Source organism: Mobula birostris, chromosome 3 (assembly GCF_030028105.1).
Source record: "Mobula birostris isolate sMobBir1 chromosome 3, sMobBir1.hap1, whole genome shotgun sequence".
Lineage (NCBI taxonomy): Eukaryota > Metazoa > Chordata > Chondrichthyes > Myliobatiformes > Myliobatidae > Mobula > Mobula birostris.
The window spans coordinates 204,361,908-204,385,487 of NC_092372.1; the positions used below are offsets into that span (position 1 = coordinate 204,361,908).

General features: G+C 41.7%; 1 protein-coding gene across 2 annotated transcripts in view; it reads left to right on the plus strand.

Moving 5' to 3' along the window:
- Positions 1 to 1,079: 1,079 nt before the first annotated feature.
- larp4b (La ribonucleoprotein 4B) overlaps positions 1,080 to 23,580 on the plus strand; it is a 100,452-nt gene continuing 77,951 nt past the window's right edge. For both annotated transcript variants that reach the window (XM_072254011.1, XM_072254013.1), the window contains exon 1: positions 1,080 to 1,436. The gene's annotated coding sequence lies outside the window, so the exon portion shown is untranslated. The remainder of the gene's footprint in view (positions 1,437 to 23,580) is intronic.

The window sequence follows — 23,580 nt, forward strand, 5'->3', positions numbered from 1 at the left end:
ATTTCCCTCACAGTTGCGTTTTTTTTATTCGTGTTATAACTCGCTAAAAGTACGAATAGAGAATTTGCTATTTTTCCTGAAAGATTATCAATAATTCTCTCCCTGCACTTGCACTTTAAAAGCTCAAATTAAACTTTTTGAATAACACGGTATCTGTAATCTTTTAGCCTTTGATCTTGATGTGAAAAGGCGACACGCACGTTTTGCTGTTTAACATGCATTAGTTTCCAGCTGGAAGGCGGCTGCAGCCAAGACGTTTCCACCAGTAGACGCGATGCAATCTCCCGAGTCGGAGCACGCGTACGAGCGCGCTGTGGCCATGACGCAACTCGAAGCCCTCGTTAGATTCATTGGTACTGCTGTGGATTAGTAATAGGTCAGAGGAATGCAGCCTCATGCAATGATGGCTGAAAAGAGCTGATTTCATTTCCAGGTGCACTCAAGCGTCATTTACGCACTGCGGCACACGGGAAGAAGGCGGGAAACTCTGTAGGGAGACAGACTGAAAAACGCATACATCCCGTCTCCAGCATCGATATGTTTAAAGTTCTTGAGCATAAGTGGGTTGTTTGCAGGGAAAGATAGTTATTCTGTATTTCTGCTTTGCTTCACCTGAGAATGAAAGCGGTTTTGCACTGTTCAGTAATCTGTCACGCGATGAAGAAGGATACTTCGGGTGTCCTGCGTTTGAAAGTGGGGCACAAAATAGCTGTGCAAGTTCCCAAAACAGCGTGGACATGCGCACCGACACCACCTCCCACCCGCTCCGGCCAAACCATCTCATGGTCGGCTTGAACACGGGGAACCGAAAGCAAAAGAGAAATGCTGCCCCGCCACATCCACCCCTCCCAAAGCAACCATTGATTTTTAAGTTACGGAAGGTGTAACAGCCCTGGCACCCCGACCACCCACCGCCACGCTCAAATCCGCTAGCTTCCCATTAATTAAAACGGAGCAGAGGGCGGGAAAGCCAGATGATTGACGGCCGGTGTTGGCAATGGACGGCCGCCGTTGGTGGGCGGGCGTTCGGAGCGGGGGAGGCGGGACTTCCGGCGCTAAGTTTGCCGGGCTCGCCCCTCCCCTGGTGCTGCCCGTCCCCTCCCCCTCCCTGTCGAGGCGAGCGATCGGACGACGAGTGCTTTTTAACCGGACCCGACTGGGATTAAACGGCCAAAGCCCGGCGTCGAGGCCTTTCTTTTTATTTTTTGGTTTTGTGGTATCGGTAGTGGTGTAGCTGCGGAAGTCGGACTCGAAATCCGTGCGTGTGGCGTGTGTGAGAGGGAAGAGTTAGTGCGAGCCGTATCCAGGGCCCTGTCCTCCTCCTTGTTATTTCCCCGCCGCCGCCGCCGGGGGCAGGGAAGACGTGTAGCGCACACGCTCTCTCGCACTGCATCAGCTTGGCAGTCCCAGGAAGTGCAGGCGAGACCGGCAGGCAGGTGAGAGGCCGCTTGGCCGGCGCGAAGGGGGGGGGAGGTGGGGGTGGCTGAGGGGGATTTGGAGGTGGGGAGGTGAGGGTGGGGGGTGGTTGGTTAATGCGAGGGGGAGGGGGTGTGGGGATAGGGCCTGAGGCCCGGGTGCGAGCGGCGGGAGAGATGGCGGTCGCCATATTTGCTGGCCGGCCTGCCTCTGGCCTTCACTGTCGAGTTCCCACTCCAGCCTTGGGGCCGGTGAGCACGATCCACCGGCCCGTGCCGTGGGTAGGCCTCGACTGACGCAGGCCCTCCCGTCCAGTTTTGGGCTCCTACTCCCTTTCCATCTGCTTGATGGGGGTTGGGGGGTGGGTTAAGGCTGAGTGGATGTTGGGAGTAGGTTGTGCAGCGAGCTGACGAAGAACATGTGCTTCCCTCCAATGAATGGCGAGAACTCGACTTCGCACACACAAAAAAAGCAGAAGAGCCTTTGCCATGTGTGGCTCTTTTACTTATATGTACTTTCCTGGAGGTTTCTGGCTAGGTGAATTGCACTAGTGTTCCTCCATATGTTTGTAGATCCACCCAGATCTCACTGCAACCTGAACGGTTCTTCGTACTTTCGTCCCCATTGTGACCCCTTCTATAAGTTCCAATTTCCTTTGGGCAGCAGTAATTATTCCCCACTTGTCCTTAACTACCCCCACCCCCAGCCATCCTTTCTCTTCGGAGGATTGGGGGGGGGCGTAAGAAATCCGACTAGGGATGCTGGCTGATTGCTTGCTCGTTGAGTTTAGTGATTTAATGATTATTCTGCATCTGTAAAGGCCGCTTGTCAACTTAAGGGTATGAAGATTACCATTTTGCCCAACGGAAAAAAAATGTCAGCGAGACTCGTAGCTGTGTCAGCTAACTATGAGACCGCACTGCGTCTGTAGCTGCCAGAGGCTTGCTGCGAAAAACTTTTCAGGGATATTATGTAGGCTTTGGCCTACTAGCGTGTTTTACTCTTTAGCTTTAGACATCGAACACTAAAAGTGCCTTGAGCTTTTTGAGGAATACGTAATTACTGAACAAGACCTTGCTTTCTCTTCTCTTCTCCCCCCCCCCCCCCCGTCGTCCGTAATAAACGCTTCAGTTATAGGCTCCTTAAAATGGATTTATCATCATGCCTTCCACTAAAATGTTTTTTGAGTCGCACCAATGTTCCTCTGTTAGATGTACAGTGCTCTAATTCTAATTGCAATTTTTAGTCTTCAAAACGCTGCTTGATTTGAGTTTGATTTAACGAGCTATTTACATTTAAAACTTTGAACTTAGTGCCATTATGATTGTTGCTGAATACCTCTGATTAGGAGTAATTTAAGGTTAATATTTTTGAGTGTACACCCAGATGGCTTCAGTCTCTTGAACAGGCGTAGCTGGTATTTTGTCATAAAATTACCCAAACAGTGAAATTCTATTTGATAACTTCTGTAGGAATTGGTACAATTTTAATGCTGAAAAGGTGTTGTAATTAGTGTATAAGCAAGCAGTTTGCAGGTCATTGCTAGGGCAAAATTGAAGTTCACGATGAATCTACAGGTATTGTTTCAAATGCAAGACTTGCAATGTACTGATTTAAAATGATGGAATCTGATTATTTCACAGGAAAAAGTTATACACTATTATATAACTTTTCCTGCTTCTATGTCGCCCAATTATGTGTTCATAATATTCCTATTTAAACAGTTTTGATTAGTTTATTTTCATTGGAAATACAGAGGCCATCAAGGGTCATTTTATGTAGAAATTAGCAGTTGAAGGATTAGCATGTGATGTATGCAGCATGCTACTGGGGGAAAAGGGAAGAATGAAATGAGGAAGTACTGGTTACATGACAGGTTTTAAGACTGATTGTATATTGAATGAATAAGGGAGGCAAGGATTGTGCCTGCAACAGACTGAGTTGAATTTCAAAATTGTTAAAAGGAGGGGCAAGAAAGGCAAACCATATTTTAGTGGCATTAAAGAGGCTGGGATGATTCTGGCTTCCCCTTTTCTTTCTAGTTGCAATGAAAGGTTCGAGCCTGAAATGTCCGCTGTTTTTCAAGCTGAAAGTACATTTAGATAAATAGAATTGAGCTTTAACAATCAGAGACTAAACCCCATCACTGGATTGGATATATGGTGATCATAATCTTGGCAAGAGGGTGGCTTCTGGCGAATAGCTGGGGCTTTTGGAGAGCAAATTTTAGAGTCTGCAATAATTGAAGGGAAAATTATCTTCAAGATGGGATTAGACATCTCTGAAGTTTCTAATATGGACAGTATTGTAGGGAGGAGCGGAAAGCAAGGTTCTGATTCCTATCTTGAAGCTTGATCAAAGAACTGGATTCCTAGAGGCAGTGAGGGCTCAGTGTTGAGTATCTAGCAGATACACTGATGTAATGAATGGATGTACAGCTGGAAGCGCTTTGAATTTGAAGAGGCAACACTATGGTTAAATTAGAGAATTACCTTAGCAGATCAAATGTGGCCAAAGCACAATTTAAGAGGTCATTCACTAAAATTGTGAGAAAGTTGGAGACGTAGATGGTGGGTTGAAGGAGGAGCTCCTGAAAAATCTTTCAAATCTCTCACTAGCTCTTCCTTCAGTTAGTCCTGACGAAGGGTCTCGGCCCGAAACGTCGACTGTACCTCCTCCTCGAGACGCTGCCTGGCCTGCTGTGTTCACCAGCAACTTCAATGTGTGTTGCCTGTGAAATTTAAGCAGTTTCCTTCATGTATTGTTTAAGTATTTAAAATGTAGGGTAACAAAACTGCAGGTGCTAGAAATGTGAAGTGAACACTAATTCTGGAAGTATTTTGTATGTCAGGTAGAATCTATGGAGAGAAAAAACAATGTTCATGTTTCTAGTTGACCTTTGATCACAATAATGATAAACTTGTTGAAATGTTAACTCTGCTCTTTCCATAGATATTACATGATCTGAATCTCTTGTATTTTCTGTTTTTAACTTTGTTGTGGTGGTAACTATTCCTTTCATGGTGTTATTAGTTATTTAATTAGATGCAAATATCTTGCATGGCAGAGTGTATTTGTAACAACATGTACAAATCTGATGGTCTTAACTCTCAATTATACTTGAGAAAATTGACTTACAAGATAGTAATGTACTTTGGGGCTCAAACTGAGGAATTTGTGAATTTAAGACAACATTCACTTGCTACGGGTCCAGTGTCAGAGTATCCCCTTGCTCAGTTTATATAAGCCAAAGGACAATTTGTAGTGTTGAAATTCGATTTCAGATCCTTGGGCCAGGGAGAAATGGGCATTATTTTCATTACTGGTTTCAGATATGCAGAATGTTAAATGAGGTCAAGACAAGTCATGATGCTGGTTAACTGGATTCTGTGTGAAAGAGATGAATGACTGATGCTCTGGAGTGCTGCTAATACTTGCACTGTCATTCTGTATCTTCTAATGGGTTGACTGTTATGCAGGTACAGTGTAAGTGTATCCAGATATTTATATTGAGTGAATTTGCTTAGATGGTCCATAGTTCTTGGGGACTAAAATAATGCTTATGCAGTGGCTTTGTTGACCCAGTTCTTGCATTTATGGTTCTAAAGACAATAATAATTGAGAGTAGAAATTGGCTATTTGCCCTATCATGCCTGTTCTGCATTGTTTCATGCCCAGGCCTCAAATATTTTTCATCTAATCTAAACTCATTGCTACCGCCTTCTTGGATTGGTGATTATTTTACCATCAGGTTAAAGCAGAAATCAGGAGCGACTGCATGAACGAGCATTTTTGCATGCTTGCAAACTAAACAAGCATTTGTTGGTTATCCACGCTTGTTAGCTGGACAGCACAGAAATGGGTCCTTTGGCTCAACTCCATCCTGATTGTGATGCATATCTACACCATTTGCTTGTATCCCTCCACTCCTTTCCTATCCAAGTACTTGTCCAAATATTATTAAAACACTTTAATAGTATTTTACCATTTCTTTTTGTGTCTGTTCTATAACTGCTACCCTCTGGGGGGGAGGTGGGAGGGAACAGGGGACTTGCCTTTCAGATCCTTAGATTTCTTCCTTTTCACTTTGAAACTGTTCTCATTTTAGACCCACCCAGTACAGGAAAAGAGACTCTGTCCTATCTATCCTCATAATTTTGAGGCTAAGTCCTGTCCTCATTCTACTTGCATGCTTCTCCAAGTCACGGTCACAAATGACAAACAGCAATGGTCAGAGGCAGCACTGATCCCTGGCATATACCACTGGTTCCAAGCTTCCAGCCAGACAAACAAACCTCTATCACTACCTTATGCCTGCACTAGAAGGCCAACTTTGGATCCATTTTGCAACATCCCTTGGATGCCATGTCTGCTAACTCTGGAGTTGTCAAAAGCCCTTCTAAAATTAATGTAAACTATGTTTTAAGTTACCAGTTCAAAAAACATTAGATTTGTGAGACAGGATTTCCCATCCAAAATGCCATGTTGACTCATCAGGTCCTATGTGGAACGTAAATCCTTCGGATTATGAATTTTAGAAATTTTTCCAATATTTCTTGATATTGTTGCAAAGCTTACTAGTCTGTGGTTTCCTTCTTTATCCCTATTGTCCTTCTAGAATAAGGGAATATTACCCAACCTCCAGTTTTTGGTACCTCAAGCTTGGGTAACAAGAGATGCCAAAAATTCTTAGAGCCTCAGCAATCTGTTCTTGCTTCCCAAAGAATTTGATGATATACCCTGTTAGGCTCTGGGGAATTGTACATCTGAACATGTGCCAATATATCTAACACTTCCCCCTTGCTGATAAAGATACATAAGCAAACTTTCCATCTTCCACATCATCTCAGTGAATACCCCCCCCCCCAAAAAAAAGTTTTTCCTTTGAGCAGAGGCTCGCATTGACTTTTGCCAGGTCCTGCCTTTCGCTGTTGAGATTTGCCTCCAATTTTTTGTCTAAACTCTAAGTCCATCCATTTTCTATGAATTTGTTATTGATTCTAAAGGGTTCCTCTGCAGACACTTCGACTACTTGCTCATCCTCCACTACTGCAACCCTTTAATTTGTTAAACTCTTCTGTAATTTGCCTATGTATTTGGCAAAGTTCAAAGTTTATACGACAACTTGAAAGGTTGCTTCACTTCTGCGATTAAAGATTACGAGTCTATCTCAATGCTAATGCTCCTTTAAATTGCAAACTTTGTGAATAAAGTTTTAGCAATGTTGGTGCTGCTCATTAGGGGTTAAAATTAGGCTTATTGGCAATTCTGAAGTCTAACTACTTTTAAAAAGGAAAATAGAGATATTATGCAACACACATCAAAGTTGCTGGTGAACACAGCAGGCCAAGCAGCATCTGTAGGAAGAGGTGCAGTCGACGTTTCAGGCTGAGACCCTTCGTCAGGACTAATTGAAGGAAGAGTGAATAAGGGATTTGAAAGTTGGAGTGGGAGGGGGAGATCCAAAATGATAGGAGAAGACAGGAGGGGGAGGGATGGGGCCAAGAGCTGGACAGGTGATAGGCAAAAGGGGGATACGAGAGGATCATGGGACAGGAGGTCCGGGAAGAAAGACAAGGGGGGGGGGACCCAGAGGATGGGCAAGGGGTATATTCAGAGGGAGAAAAAGGAGAGTGAGAGAAAGAATGTGTGCATAAAAATAAGTAACAGATGGGGTACGAGGGGGAGGTGGGGCCTTAGCGGAAGTTAGAGAAGTCGATGTTCATGCCATCAGGTTGGAGGCTACCCAGACGGAATATAAGGTGTTGTTCCTCCAACCTGAGTGTGGCCTCATCTTTACAGTAGAGGAGGCCGTGGATAGACATGTCAGAATGGGATGTGGAATTAAAATGTGTGGCCACTGGGAGATCCTGCTTTCTCTGGCGGACAGAGCATAGATGTTCAGCAAAGTGGTCTCCCAGTCTGTGTCGGGTCTCGCCAATATATAAAAGGCCACATCGGGAGCACTGGAGGCAGTATATCACCCCAGTCGACTCACAGGTGAAGTGTTGCCTCGCTTGGAAGGACTGTTTGGGGCCCTGAATGGTGGTAAGGGAGGAAGTGTAAGGGCATGTGTAGCACTTGTTCTGCTTACACGGATAAGTGCCAGGAGGGAGATCAGTGGGGAGGGATGGGGGGGACGAATGGACAAGGGAGTTGTGTAGGGAGCGATCCCTGCGGAATGCGGGGGGGGGGGGGAGGGAAAGATGTGCTTAGTGGTGGGATCCCGTTGGAGGTGGCGGAAGTTACGGAGAATAATATGTTGGACCCGGAGGCTGGTGGGGTGGTAGGTGAGGACCAGGGGCCTCCCGCCACCTCCCTCCCCTTTCTAGATCTTTCTGTCTCTGTCTCTGGAGATAGCTTATCCACTGATGTCTACTATAAGCCTACTGACTCTCACAGCTATCTGGACTATTCCTCTTCTCACCCTGTCTCTTGCAAAAACGCCATCCCCTTCTCGCAATTCCTCCGTCTCTGCTGCATCTGCTCTCAGGATGAGGCTTTTCATTCTAGGACGAGGGAGATGTCTTCCTTTTTTAAAGAAAGGGGCTTCCCTTCCTCCACTATCAACTCTGCTCTTAAACGCATCTCCCCCATTTCACGTACATCTGCTCTCACTCCATCCTCCCGCCACCCCACGAGGAATAGGGTTCCCCTGGTCCTCACCTACCACCCCACCAGCCTCCGGGTCCAACATATTATTCTCCGTAACTTCTGCCACCTCCAACGGGATCCCACCACTAAGCACATCTTTCCCTCCCCCCCCCCCCCGCATTCCGCAGGGATCGCTCCCTACACAACTCCCTTGTCCATTCGTCCCCCCCCATCCCTCCCCACTGATCTCCCTCCTGGCACTTACCCGTGTAAGCAGAACAAGTGCTACACATGCCCTTACACTTCCTCACTTACCACCATTCAGGGCCCCAAACATTCCTTCCAGGTGAGGCAACACTTCACCTGTGAGTCGACTGGGGTGATAAACTGCGTCCGGTGCTCCCGATGTGGCCTTTTATATATTGGCGAGACCCGACGCAGACTGGGAGACCGCTTTGCTGAACAACTACGCTCTGTCAGCCAGAGAAAGCAGGATCTCCCAGTGGCCACACATTTTAATTCCACATCCCATTCCCATTCTGACATGTCTATCCACGGCCTCCTCTACTGTAAAGATGAAGCCACACTCAGGTTGGAGGAACAACACCTTGTATTCCGTCTGGGTAGCCTCCAACCTGATGGCATGAACATCGACTTCTCTAACTTCCGCTAAGGCCCCACCTCCCCCTCATACCCCATCTGTTACTTATTTTTATGCACGCATTCTTTCTCTCACTCTCCTTTTTCTCCTTCTGTCCCTCTGAATATACCTCTTGCCCATCCTCTGGGTCTCTCCCCCCCCCCCCCCTTGTCTTTCTTCCCGGACGTCCTGTCCCATGATCCTCTCGTATCCCCCTTTTGCCTATCACCTGTCCAGCTCTTGGCTCTATCCCTCTCCCTCCTGTCTTCTCCTATCATTTTGAATCTCCCCCTCCCCCTCCAACTTTCAAATCCCTTACTCACTCTTCCTTCAGTTAGTCCTGACGAAGGGTCTCGGCCTGAAACATCGTCTGCACCTCTTCCTACAGATGCTGCTTGGCCTGTTGCGTTCACCAGCAACTTTGATGTGTGTTGCTTGAATTTCCAGCATCTGCAGAATTCCTGTTGTTTGCGTTTATAGAGATATTATGGCCTTCTCTTTATATTTCCTTAGCTGATGTCATGATTGGTTTCAGTTACAGAATTTGTGTTTAGAGTTTTAGTTGTAATGAGGTGTATAATGCTGGTTAAACTTAGGTCAGGCAGCATCCATGGGAAGAAATAAATAGTGGATGTTTTGGCCTGAGACCCTTCATCAGGACTCAAATGTGTGGACCCATACTCCACAAATGATAGGAAGTGGAGACAGGCAAAATTCATTCAACTTTTGAGCCCAATATGTGATTTAAAAGATCAGTGTTGATCTGTTTCAACACTAGTTTCCTTTAAGCTATTTTCAGACAGAAACACCATATTGTATTATCCAGAAATCAGTTCATCTTGTTTGAATCTACACAGTGACTGCTTCCAACTCTTTCCATCTCATCTGTCTTCTGTTTATAGCACTAAAGCTGGAAGATCTGTGTCCATCACAATATTTTTGAGATTCCTCCTTAATCTAAATGAGGACACATTCGGTAACCTTGCACTGAACGACAAATCCACTATCCCAGGATCTGTTGAAACTTTACTGCAATCGTATCCTTGGACAGGGAGTCCAGAACTGCACATGTTCCACATGTGGTCTTGCTATACCTCTCTAGAAGCTGGGGTAGACAATTGGTTATGTAGCATAGAGACAACCTCTTTGGTCTCAAATAGTCTGTTCTGACAAAATTCTCATCTAAGTGGTTGAAAGTAGGTAAATGTATCCAACTCATGAACTTCAGCATCTGTTTGTGCATCTGAGTATTTGTATGCTTGGGAAATCATAGAATATGTTTTTATTTTAATATACTGGTATTTATTATATTCCCTTGTACCTTCTCTCCCCACCCCCTGAAAACTACACAAGTGTGAGGCTCACTTCCCATGCATGTTCTAAAGGCTGCAACATAAGGTCGGAGCCCCTCTTAATCTACTAAACCTTGGTCCCTAATTTGGGTGTTGATCTTGATCTGGAAGAAATTATTAGTAAACTTGGCTGAATAGTACAGATTGAAATTTATAGATGGAAGTAGTTCAGTTCCATCTTTCCATTGGGATGGTAATGGGTGAGAGTATCAAAGGTCACCTAGGATAAAAGTGAGTGGGCACTTAGAGATATGCTGGGATTCCTTAAGCTTGATTTAGTGTCTAAAGAACATCTGTAAGATCTGATTTTCTTTCAACTGTTTGCTGATAAGACTAAGGTAAAACTAGTGAAATCTGCTGTTTATATTTTGTGGAATGCTCTACAACCCCTGGATAATTGATCCTTTCGAAGGAAACATTGATAAATATCACTCAACTGGTACTGTAGTTTGGTGACTGTAGTGATCACTAAATTGTAGTGCTGGTGTTCATTGGACATAATACCTCTTCCTGAACACTTGAAACATCCGGATAGGGTTACTCGGACAGCAGAGGAGCACTGCTCATCTGCTGTAGTGATTTGTATAGTAAAATAAATCAGGTGTGGTCTGATTTGTGTTTCATATTATTGAGATGGAGGAAGGGACAGGAGAAATGCATTTTTATAGCATTTTGCATATAAATGTGCAGTTAAGCATTACCAAATGTGTTACGTTTTTATTTTTTAGTCTTTGAACAATTCACTGATGAAAGGAACATTCTAAATTTGATTCTCTGACATCAAAAACTGTTTGGCAGCAATATTGTACATGTTGCTCCAGACTGTAGAAGTACACATAGTGTATATGAGTCATGTTTATTCATTAACATTTGCTGAATTAGTGGTGAACCTGCTTTCCATGGTTGAATGCTCATTATTTGTGACATTGCGATAGCAGCCATATCTATCTATATCAGGCAATAGATCACTGGTCACTCAGTCACCCAGTCTCCATGTGAAAACTTCTTTCAAATGGATCCTTTTAAGTGGTTTTACACTGCATAATTGTGCACATGTGGAGTACTGTATAATATATTTGTTTCATGAATTATCAATTGGGTATAGGTGTTTTGTACAGTGCCATCAAATTTATAATAGCACTTGTATTACACTGTCAGCCGCCCTGATGCTATATTGATATCTCAGACTTCTAAATTACTGCATGTTGGGTATTTTGAATTCAATGCAAACAAAACAAATGGGCACCAACGGTATCTTAAAGATGCTTTGGTCCAGAGTGTGACTAGATTTACTGCATTCAGTTATTCAACAAAGCCTACCTTACTGCATATACACAGGTTGTTTGACAAAGTGCAAGTTGCTGCAGCATATTTGAAAGTTTGATAAAATGAGTGACGTTACAGGGAAACAAATATAAATTTTTGAATTTTAACAGGTGCGAAGGTATTGTCTTCCAATTATAGATCTCTTACAGTTGGCTTCTGGAATGATGGCTGGTAAATACAACTGATACACTTGCTAACAAATGAGGACTCATTTTGCCCTACATCTGGACTCTTTTTAAAGAGCAATGTTTTTATTTTGTATCACTGCAGCATACTTCAGGATTGATTGACTTTGAGAGCAGTGCAGGCTTCTGTGGTCCTTTTTTCTTGATGGATAACTAATTGTGGATCTAAAACAATTGTTTACCCACGGTCTTTATCTGTCTACATAATTATAAAAACGTTTGTCATTTTCTCCAATGATCTTCGTTTTGTCTTTGAATGATTGCAGCTTGAGGTAATGGATTTGAATTTATTTAAATCTCGCATCCATCCCACAATATGAGGGAATAAAAATCTTAGAGTCATGACTCCGCATGTCTAATGGTTTGTAGAAAGAAGCTGTCATGTAGGCTGTTGGTCCAGGCTTTAATGGTGTGGTACCATTTGCCAGGTGGAAGCACTGAAACAGTTTGTGGTTGGGGTGACTGGTGCCTCCGATGATCTTCCAGGACGACTTTATCCACTGGCTGCTGTAAGTACTCTCAGTGGAGGGAAGTTCACGTCTACAGATGTGCTGAGCTGTCTGTACCACTCTCTGCAGTGCCCAGCGATCGAGGTTGGTGCACTTCCCATTCCAGGTGGTGACACAGTCATTCTGGATGCTCTCAGTGGTGCCCCTGTGGAAGGTCTTGAGGATTTGGGGGCTCATGCTGAACTACTTCAGTCGCCTGAGCTGGATGAGATGCTGTTGTGCTTTTTTTGACACAACCAGTGTTGTTGTTGATTGGCGCGAGCCTGTCTCTGTTCCTCCTGTAATCCATGATCAGCTCTTTTGTTTTCGGAAATTAAGTGAGAGACATTGTTCTGAATGATAATGTGTGTTCCTGGCATAAACTTAGTAACACTTGCAGCTAAACATTGGATGGTTGAACTTTTAAAACTGACCTATGTTGAAATAAGGAAGTACAGCCATATTACTTGCCTATGAAACCAGGTGGCAGTTGGGAGGCCAGTTTATTAAATGTTGTGTACTTAATATTGGTGGCAGTGTGAAGAATGAATTCTTACCTGTAAATAATACCAGTAATTTGCACAATGGATATTATTTCATCTAAATCAAGATGGTGCTCCAAGTGTAAGAACTGTTGTTAGTCTTCAATTTCATGGGTGAAATGCTGATTCCTAAAAAGTAATGTCCCAGTGCAGAATTGCTTTTGAGTTTTGTTTTAGTTTTGCTTAGTTTAATTTTAGTTAACTGGGTAAAATTTTGAGGCAGAGTGACATCTTGTATTTGGAATTGAGGGTGTTGCATAATCAAAGATGTAGACTGTGCCATGCAGATGTGATAACTGAAAGAAGCCAAAATTACATATTGAGATAAAAATGGATGTAATCTGGTGTCTTGTATAATTAGTTTGCCATAAACATTTAATATCAACATTCGGAGAAAACTGGAGTGTCCCCATTACTGGGGCTTGCAGTAAGTGACTGAGGCAGCAATCTGATTGCATATATTTGCTGTGGATAAAACCACATTCAGCCAGATAAAGGCTAGAAATCCAGTTGAAAACTTCGCTTTCTCCCAGAGATGTTGAAAAGGAAAGGTACATGGCATCTGGAGTTTCAAAAGTTAGCAGACGATTTCCCTCCACGCCTCTCTGACGTAGTGGGGAACCGCGTACGAGGCAAGTTACAGCAGTGGCCTTCTGCCGGGTGAGTTTCCAAACAGATCACCGGCTTGTAACCCAGCACGGATGGAAAGCGTGCAGGGGAGCTGGCTGGATTTGAACTCGGGACCTTTCATCCCAAAGTCCGGCCACTATGCCACCAGCTGGGTCCAGAGATGCCACTATGCCACCAGCTGGGTCCGGAGATGTTGAAACTTATTTTAAGCATCCATCACAAGTTATCCAGAAATTTTGTTCAAGCTATTGTATCGCTCTGCAGCTCAATAAAACATTGTTGCAATGTGGCATCAACAGACATCCCATCCTGCAAAAACTCATTTCAGGGAGGTAGCACCATCAATTTCCTGGAACTTCCGGGAGAGGTGGGATGTCTGCAATAAAGTAGCTCCTTAGCAGCTAGCCAGCTAGTTTAAATAACGTTAGCTATGCTAATGAATGAATGACACCTGTTAAACTCACCTCAACATGTCTTTTCTATTGCCCATGGTGGGTTAAAATGTAAAAGTCACTGTTGCAAACAGTGCAGCGAGCAACACTGTCATTATTTTTGACCCCTATTAGGCAGGGGTACACTTTAGTGTAGTCTGGGGTCATGTATGTTTTATATTTTTTTGGAACACTCTGCCGCTCTCTCGCTTGCTCTCAAAAAAATCAATTTCCGGGATATTGTATATAATTTTCGGGCATCAGGGAGCCACTATCAATATGCCGGAGACTCCCGGAACTTCCAAGAGAAGTGGGGTGTCTGCATCAACATCATTCACATTCTTCCCAAATGGATCCACCACCCAATCTGGAGTATGTATCTCCAGCTCTCTGAACTAAAATTCCATATTGGTGTTCAGTTGTTTCAAATGATCAAAATATACCATCAGATCATCTTGGAATTCTATTTTAAGAGTGGCCAGCAAAGGAAATGGTATAAACGCATGACTGCTGCTCAAAACTTGAGTTTTCCAAGGAAAGTGGTAATAGCCTCTTTGCATGATATGAGATTGCAGTTTCTTTTTCTTGTGACTGTTAGTTTAATTCAGTTTTTCAAATATCTGACAGCTGAAATATGTTGGACTTGGCATCAACAATTTCTCCAAGCTACTTATCACTTGGAAATGCTACAGTACTATCAAGAAAAGTGAATTGAACTTCCTTTCAAAATGTGAAGTATCAGGGACTTAATGGAATTTGCAGTGGTAGATGGTAATGTAGTGGTAGACTTCTTCTGTTCTCACCTGTCCATAGTTTGGCTATTTCAGGCAGATGCCCTTACTGTGGTAACTGCAGCCTGTGTGTCATGTTTAATATGCAGGGGTCAGTGGAAGTCGAGCAGAACCAGTCTCCTGCTGCATGTTCACTGATTGGCCTTGCTGCAGACAGCAGTCCCAATCTGCAGTTTCTGATCTGGGGGTGGATGTTGAATTAAGGCTCAGTGGCTGTCCTTGCAGGGTGTGAATGGTGATTTGTGCATGGTCAAGCAAGAGCAGAGATAACAATTGACTTGCCACACCCCTCCTCTCCCCACGCTGTTCTGCTGCCTCATTTGCATCACCTAGCATGTTTTCCCATTAATTTCATCCAGTTAAATTACATGCATCTATTTATAAAAAAGCACTATTTAATTAAAACAGTAAACTTATCAGGGTCCATTCAGAAACTCCTGTGGCCCCTAGTTTCTTTTTTCACTTGTGCCCCCAAGGAAATTCAGCGTGGCTCCCTGGGAGGCCTTATGGCCCATGTTGAGAACCACTTTTGCAGAGCAGTGAATGCCCAAGTGGTTGCTTGGATATTTTAGCACAAAACATTATTCTGTTATCATCTGAAAGTCTGGAGCATCTTGGTTACCTTCAGTGAAAAACTTTTATGTGCCTACATCTCATGACAAGGTCTGTGTTGATTAAAACTAGTCTGCTTGTAGTTAATATGCAAAGCCAGAACTTTTGATTACATAGCAGGAGGTTGTACTGTGATAGGGTATATCATTTGATTTGTCAGATTTCCATTGGTGCAATAATTGCCAGTAACTTAAGTCTTCAGGTTCCTCTTGGTGTGTTTGTGGGCTGAATAGTTATAATTCCTCAAATCTTTATATGGTGGGGCACATCTAAATTGGTATATTGGTTTATTATTGTCTCATGCAAGTCTTTCACCTGATGCTATTCATGCAGATCAATTCATTACAGCAGTGAAGTGGTATAAAGGGAAAATGATATTAGAAAGTGTAGGCAGTCAAGCTGCAAGGTCATAAGATAGATTGTGAGGCCAAGAGTCCATTTTATCATGTTAGGGAGCCATTTAATTGTAGCAGTGGGATAGAAGTTGTCCTTGAGCATGTTCTTCATGGTTTCAGGCTTTTATATCTGCCTGATGGAAGAGGGACAAAGACAATATCTGCAGTGATTGGGGTCTTAAGAATATACTTGGCTGCTTTTGTTGGGGGGGGTGGAGTACAAGCTAGGTGATGGTGAAGCCAGGTATATGTGGGAGGGTGCCGATAGTTGGGAAAGGTAAAGTGCTGAAGAAGGAATCAGATAGGAGAGGAGTGTTCATAGTAGAAAGGAAGAGCAGGGAGGTAATATGCAGGTGTGGAGAAGAAGTGGGGGGGGGGCAGAGTTTGGGAATTGATGAATGGGGAGGGGAAATATTACCGGAAGTTGGAGAAACTGGTGTTCATGTCATCAGGTTGGAAGCTACCCAGATGGAGTATGAGGTCTTGCTGCTCAATATGAGTGACCTCATAGTGGCAGTCAGAGACTCGACCAACACTTTGGAATGAGATTGCAATGAAAATGGTTGCTTTCCGTGAATGTCCACGGTAATCTGAAGTGTTCTTGGAATTTTTGCCTTTTGCTTCTGGATGTTCTGGCTTTGTTACCGAAGCAGCTAAAATGATTCGCTTGGTTTTGCTGGTTTGCTCTACTTGACAGGCAGTATTACCTAGTTAAGCCTAAAGAATTGACTTGGATAGCAAAATTTGTGGATAAAATTCCATAGCCCAGGGATAGGGGTTTGGTACAGGAAGCTCTCCAGTGTATCTGAGGTGACTTGAATCTGAATGAAAGAGGATAATATCCATGTCTTCCAAATCAGAAGGATGCCTGGTAATTATAATTTCAGAGCTCCTTTCCATAGAGCTCTCGTGGATCCCAGATACATCTTTGTTATCTGTGAATGTGTCACAAGCTGGGGGGCAGGGCAATATTTTTCTTCAGTGTCTTCTGTCAAATCACCTCAATCTTTTTGACTTAATCACCTTACTTGAAGCTCCAGTAAATATTGACATCACTTGCTCAGTCACTGTATGTGATGGAATAAGCTGAAGGGGTATTTTCTAAAATTAGATTTTATAGAGAAATGCAGCGCAGGCTCTTGTGTTTGATTCTGAGCAAATGTAAGAAAATAGTGAATTGTTTTAAAAGGATCCTGAAGACGTACCACTAGAGGAAAGTTGGAGTGAATTCACTTGTATAGAGGGATCATAAAAAGTGAGATTGTTTTTGGAGCAAAGTAGAATGTGTAAACTTGAGAGAAGTGTTGAAGCTTGGTTTGATAGGAATAGGAAATAGGAAATTTATTTCTCCCACCCTGACCTTCCAAAACCTGAGTAACTTGAAAGTAGGCACTTCTGGTAATGTTTAAGAAGAATTTTTGCACAAAGTTGACACTTTCAGCTGGAATGGGCTATTGAGAGTGAATTAAAATTAACGGCAGTACTTTGTAATATGTCGATGAAAATGCAGATAAGATTTAATTGGAATAATCTAAAATGTGAGATGGGCCAAGTGGGCTTCTCTGCATCCCATGATGCAGGCTGCAAGGACTTGGATGTCCTGCAATTAGATGTATTATTGCTCTGAAATTAGCTGTAGGAGTTTATTATAGAATTCTAATCCACTGCAGTAGACTCGAGCATATTTCTGTTGGTTGAATTAAAGGCTTATTAATACTTCATTAATCCAAAGTAGGCACCTTATTCTCTTTATTAAGATGTCTGTAGCAATCTGGTAGGTGCTGGGACTGTTTGAGTTTGTATGACGTTTTGTATGCTGCCTGGGGCCTTCTCAAAATGCACTGTTAGTGGGGTATGTATTTTCAAAGTTTCCAGTGGCTTTGTATCGCTGCTGAAGTTGGATTATTTTTCCACAGTTCTCAAATCTTTTAATTTTAATTTCTGCAACTATCTATTTTCTTCCTGCAGTTTAACCAGTCTGCTGTTGAATCTGCTACTTGGGAGGGGTAGTATGTTTAACAGGTGGGGTAAGCACTCATATACATGCCTGGCAAAACAAAGATAGCCCTGGCTTTCAGTTAATTGGTTTCTTATTGCAGAAGACAAAACTAATCGTACAGTCTACATGTTTTGTTTCCCATGTTGTCTTTGCCATCAGATGCCCTTCAATTTTCAGCTTGTCAGTTTAATTGAGTACTGAGAAGTTGCGGTGATTTATTTAAAAATTTATCTGTGCTACTTTTGAAATAGAATGCCAGCCTACTGACTTGCTCTGTGGCCCAGATTCTGAAAACCAGTGTTCATTCCAAAATTAAGATTTTTGTCACTCTGCAGTTGTGCAGTTTGAATATTTTGTCTAAATGGTAAAATCAGCTGGAATGAGGTAAGCGTGTTTGGGGTTGTTAATCTGTTTTGATTCATAACTGAGGGCTAATGGAGATGCTGTAGAATGAATTTCAACCTTTGTTACTGCTCTCATTGCTAGACTTAGCATATGGTGTCTTTCTTAAATTTGTCTTTTTAAATTTGATCCTGGAAAACTGCTTGTCTCTCATTATCAAGTCATAGAACTCAACACCACAGAAACATGCCGTTCGGCCTGTTTAGTCCACTGGACTATTAATCTGCCTAGTCCCATTGATGTTCACACAGACCACAACCCTCCATACTCCTGCTTCCATGTACCTATCCAGATTTCTCAATTTTAAATCAAACCCACGTTCGCCGCTTTCCTTGCACCTTGTTCCATACTCTACCCACTGAGTGAAGAAGTTCCCCTTAAGCATTTTATCTTTCATCCTTAACCCATGGCTTCTAGTTTTAATCTCATCCAGATATAGTGGAAAAAGCCTGTTTCCATTTAACCTATCAATATCCCTCATAATGTATACCTCTCTCAAATCTTCCTTTATTCTTTTATGCTCTGGAGAATAAGGTTTCCCAATAATTTGGGTCCTCAGGTACTGGCAGCATCCTTGTAAACTTGTAAACCCTTTCAACCTTATTGATACCTTTGGTTGGGTGACCAGAATACAATACTCTAAATTAGGCCTCACATAACATGCTAAATCTCAAGACTTTGCTTTCAGAAGGCCAAAAGCTTTATGACCCTGTCTACCAGTGACACAATTGTAAAGTTATTGGAGATCTGTACTCACAGATTGTCTTGTGCTACACTCAGTGTTCTACCACTCGCAGTGTAAGACCCCACCCTGCTTTGTCTCTCCACACCCCCCCCATGCAACACTTCACTTGTCTGCATTAAATTTCATCTGCCATTTTCAACCTTTTTTTTTTCACGCATGCCTCCAATCAAGGAGGCAACTTCTACCACTGTGGCTTCTCCCGCAAGCCAATGCCTAATCCGGTTTACTTTACTACCTCATCCTGAATACTAAATGACAGGACCTTGTCAAAGGCCTTGCTAATATCCACTGCCTGGCATTAGTTAACTTTTGTGGTAACTTCCTCAAAAATATTAAGATTATTTGACATGAGCTACCACTCACAAAGCCATGTTGATTCACTAATCATTCTGTCTATGCAAACATTTATAGAATATTCCTGTTTTTTTGACTAGGAAGTTTTTTGCTCGGATTGATTCTATTATTTTATCTTTTATTTGGAATAATAAAAGACCAACCTGTCATTTACAAAAATTGAAAAAGGATGGAGGTCTTGCTTTGCCTAATCTAAGAATGTATTATTGGGCTGTTATTGTGTGATGTGTCTTTTTGGTTATACTGGGTTGATAAGAGTGATCGGCCAATTTGGAACTGAAAGTTGTAAAACAGCTTTATTTAACCTCGTTATTGGGAGCTCCTTTACCTATGCAATTAGTTAAAGTTGTTAATTTAAACCTATATCCTGTGATTAAGTATTCTTTATAAAATTGGCTCCAATTCCACGATTTTTTTAATCTTAAAAAATTTAAACTTTGTAGTTTAATTTACCGAAATTACTTTTTTAAGCCTTCTTTGAGTGATCCAATTTTTTTACTTTGGAAAAATAAAGGTATTAATTCTTTTTTGGATTTATTTAAAGAAGATATATTGATGTCTTTTGAACAAATAATTGATAAATATTCTCTTTCATACACTTTCTGCAATACCTTCAAGTTAGACATTATTTATAAAAATATTTAAGTAATTTTCCTTACATATTCGAGGCCTACCTGTTAGATACTATTGAGTATGAATCCTTTGATTAAGGGTTCTATTGCAAGAATTTATAATTTATTATTACAATGGGATAAGCGTCCTTTATCTAAGATTAAACAGGATTGGGAAAAGGAACTTGACTTTTATGACGGAGGATTGGATGCGGATATTGAAGTTGTGCTAGCCATTCATTGATTCAGTTTAAAATTGTACATCGTTATCATTTGACAAAGGAGAGACTTTCTAAAATCTTTTCTAATGTTGATAGTCATTGTGATAGGTGTGACACTGAGATAGCTACACTGGCACATTTGTTTTGGTCTTGTTCTATATTGGAACAGTTCTGGAAGTCCGTTTTGTCAACAATTTCTAAAGCACTTAAAATTAATTTACAACCTAATAAATTAACTGTGCTTTTTGGACTAATTCCTCAAAATATTCATGGTATTTCTGTGTCTGACCAACATGTTATTGCATTTGTTACATTGATAGCTAGGTGGGCCATTTTGTTGAAGTGGAAGGATACATCAGCTCCCACTTTGTCACAATGGTTCTCTCAGGTGATGCTATGTCTTAGTTTGGAGAAAATTAGAAGTCGAACCTTTGAACCTTGATTTTGAGAAAAATTGGGGCTCATTTGCTCGTTATTATCATTTGAGTTAATTGATATAATTTTTCCACGATCTAATGTAAATTTTTTTGTATATTTTCTTGCTGGTGGTTTGATGTTTATTTTTAGAAGCTTTTTGTATGATGCATGACTCTGGGGTTGTACACCTGATGGGTTCTTTTTTTTTTCTCTCTCACTTTTCTGCTTAGGTTTTTTTTTGTTATCACAATTTTTTTCAGTCTTTGAGATGTGTTTTTTTGAGGCATTGTAAGTGTTGTTACTTCAATGTACTCATGTTATTTTCCTGTATAATATAACAATAAGATTTGAAAAGAAAGAAATATTTATATCTGGTCCCTTGGAATACCTTTCTTAAAAAACCAATGACATTAGTTATCCTCCAATTCTCTGGCACCTCACCTGTGGCTAAGGATGTTTAAATATCTCTGCTAGGGTCCCTGCAATTTCTATACCAGCCTCCCATAGGAACACCTTAACCCTGGGGATTCATCCATTCTAATTTGCCTCAAAATAGTTAAAGTCTACTCTGTAATCTGTATAAATGTCCATGACCTGGAACATGAACGGCCGCTGCTTGTAAGGAGTTGGTAAATCCTCCCTGTGACCATGTGGTTTCCTTGTGGTTCTCCTGTTTCCTACCAGAGTCCAAAGATTTATGAGTTGGTAGGTTAATTGGTCATTGTAAATTGTCCTGTGATTAGACAATTAAACTGGGGGTTGCTGGGTGGTGTGGCTCATAGGGCCGGAAGGTCCTGTTCCACACTGTATCTCAAAATATAAAAAGTTTCAGGGGAAAAAGAAAATATTTGCATGCCAAGTCCAACATCAAAGGAATTATTCACAAATGTTTCATACATAATGTTTAATGTAAAATATTATAATTAAACACCATTTTAGGAAGCAATTCTTGATTAATTCCAGCTGTAAGTGCTACACACTTGCAGTTGTGAATGATTTAAATGAATTGCTTCTCAAAACAATAACTGAAGTTTGCCACAGGTAATTTGTATATTTTCAGTACAATGCTGCAAAGTTAGGAAAATTTTTTAAATAATTTTAAGTTATTAAACATTGATGCCTGTTTTGTTCTCGTTAACCCAGAAGCAACAAATATCACAACTTCTGTCCTACAGTTGTATTTTCCAATGATAAAAGTGTAGCACAAGAACTATAACTCAGCATTTGCATCTGTTGGTGCAGAAGAAAATCTGGTTTGCCGAACCATTGCATTTCAATGTGGTAATGAGCATTAAAAAAAAATCCTGTCCTTCTCAGCATTTTAAAGCCTGGATTGTGTTCTACCTGCTCTTTCAATCAGAAAGTGATCCTCATCTCCTTTATTCTAATGTATGAAATTGTATAGTCCTACTAAAATTGGGGTCAACCTTTGATTCATCACTTTAAAATGGCTTTTTGCTTTCTACATCATAAGATGACTTCATTTACATACCATTACATTAGCAAAGATTTTAGAAAAATGTAAAAAGTCATTATTCACATCCAACTAATAAATCCTGCCCATCTTGAATGTAATGTTACCTCCTTGTGTGGTGGTGAATCATGTGCAGGCCATTCCAGGCCATCTCCCCACTTCCACTCCATTCTGTCTCATCTTCCACTGACAGTTAAGGGCAAACACAGACTAGACGAACAGCACCATGTATTCCATCTAGGTTGTCTAGAGCCTGATGGCATGAACATTGAATTCCAGGCAATCAGCTTCCCCCTGTCCCGACTACTCAGCTTCTGATCTGCTTGCATCATCTTCCATACACTTTCTTTCCAACACACCCCTCCAAGCCATCACCCAGATTCTTTCCTGTGCTGTCTGTCACCAACATTTGTCCCATTGGGTCCTCTCTCCTCGCACTACTTCTTGCCATACCTCTTTATTTTTATTTTAGCAGATTCCGTTGTTTGCACCTCTTAGTTGCCTTCCAGCCTCTCTTGCTGTCTCCACTTTTCCTCCGACCTGACTTCATCTGCTAATAAGCTCCTCCTCATCTGTATCCACTTATCAGTTGCCATCTGTCACTGCAGCCCTCTGCCTCACCTTGCTATCTACTCTGTCCAGATGAAGGGTCTTGTCCTAAAATGCTGACTGCCATTTCCCTCTTAAATGTGCTGCCTGACTCGCTGATTTGCTCCAGTAGCTTGCTTTTAGTTTTTGCTGCAGTGAAAAATATTCTAAGTAGTCCTTGGCCATAATGTTGCTTCAACTTCCCTGTTACTCATGAGCTGAACTCAGTAGCTTAGTCAGTGGCCTTGGACAGAAAGTAATTGATTAAGTTGTAGATGTAATGCAATCTAAATGAAAGTGACATTATTGGAACTGGAAGAGTTAGGTATTTATAACTCTGAACCAGTTCTGAAAGAACTAGTAGCTTCACAGTTGAATGAGCTAGAATTAGTGTTGACAATGATTTTAAGCTGCTTTTCCATGCAAGCTGATCTGTTGTAAGTGGCTTGAGGAACCACCATTGTAATTTTCAGTGAAAGTTGTCAATTTATATCTGATTTTAAACAAAATTCTGGATGTTTACATCCAGAAATTCAATTTCATTAATTGCAGATATACTGGAGTTTTAGGTAGTCAAATCTGCACTTCCAACAGAATTAAAAAAAAATCCAATGTAGTTGCGAACAGCCATTGGGCACAATATTGCAAAACAGTGTGCAAATCATTGTTTATTTTACATGTAGCTGCTGTCATGTAAATAAACCTGACTCTGTAATTGTTGCAAGAGCCTTTTATTCATATGCATGAGCAACTCATTGGCTTTTGCTGTTTGCTTCAGTGAGAAGTTGGAAAATCAAAATAAAACAGCAGATGCTGGAAATCTGAAATAAACACAGAAAATGCAGATGCACTGCAAAACTGATGCCCAGTCTGTTTAGTTTCTCCAGTATGGAGGAGACTGTACTTTCAACACAATGTAAAACAAATGATTGGAAAAAGTGCAAGTGAACTGTTGCCTCAAATGGACATAAGGCAAGATCCTTCATCCCACTCATACTGACCTGTGTGTGCTTTCTGCGCTGTTACATCAAGGCCTTGTGCAAGTTGGAAGAACAGGACCTCATTAACTTTCAAGGCAGATGTTCTGACCTTCTGAATTTCCCAATTTCTGGTCAGTCGCTTAGAGCAGAACTGACTAGCTCTGATGCTAAGTTATCCAGTTGTGCAATTGACTCAGTTTTTTTCTATTAATGCAGCTTGACCTACTGGAGTGTCCTGGAAACTATTGTTATGCAATATACTACATTGTATTATGTCCCTCTGGTTATCCCTATCGTCAGCTGACCTCTATCCTCCACAGCAAATGTGGCCTTACCTTGCACCTGGTTATTCTTCTTCACGCCATACTTATTCTCTTCCTCCCCTTC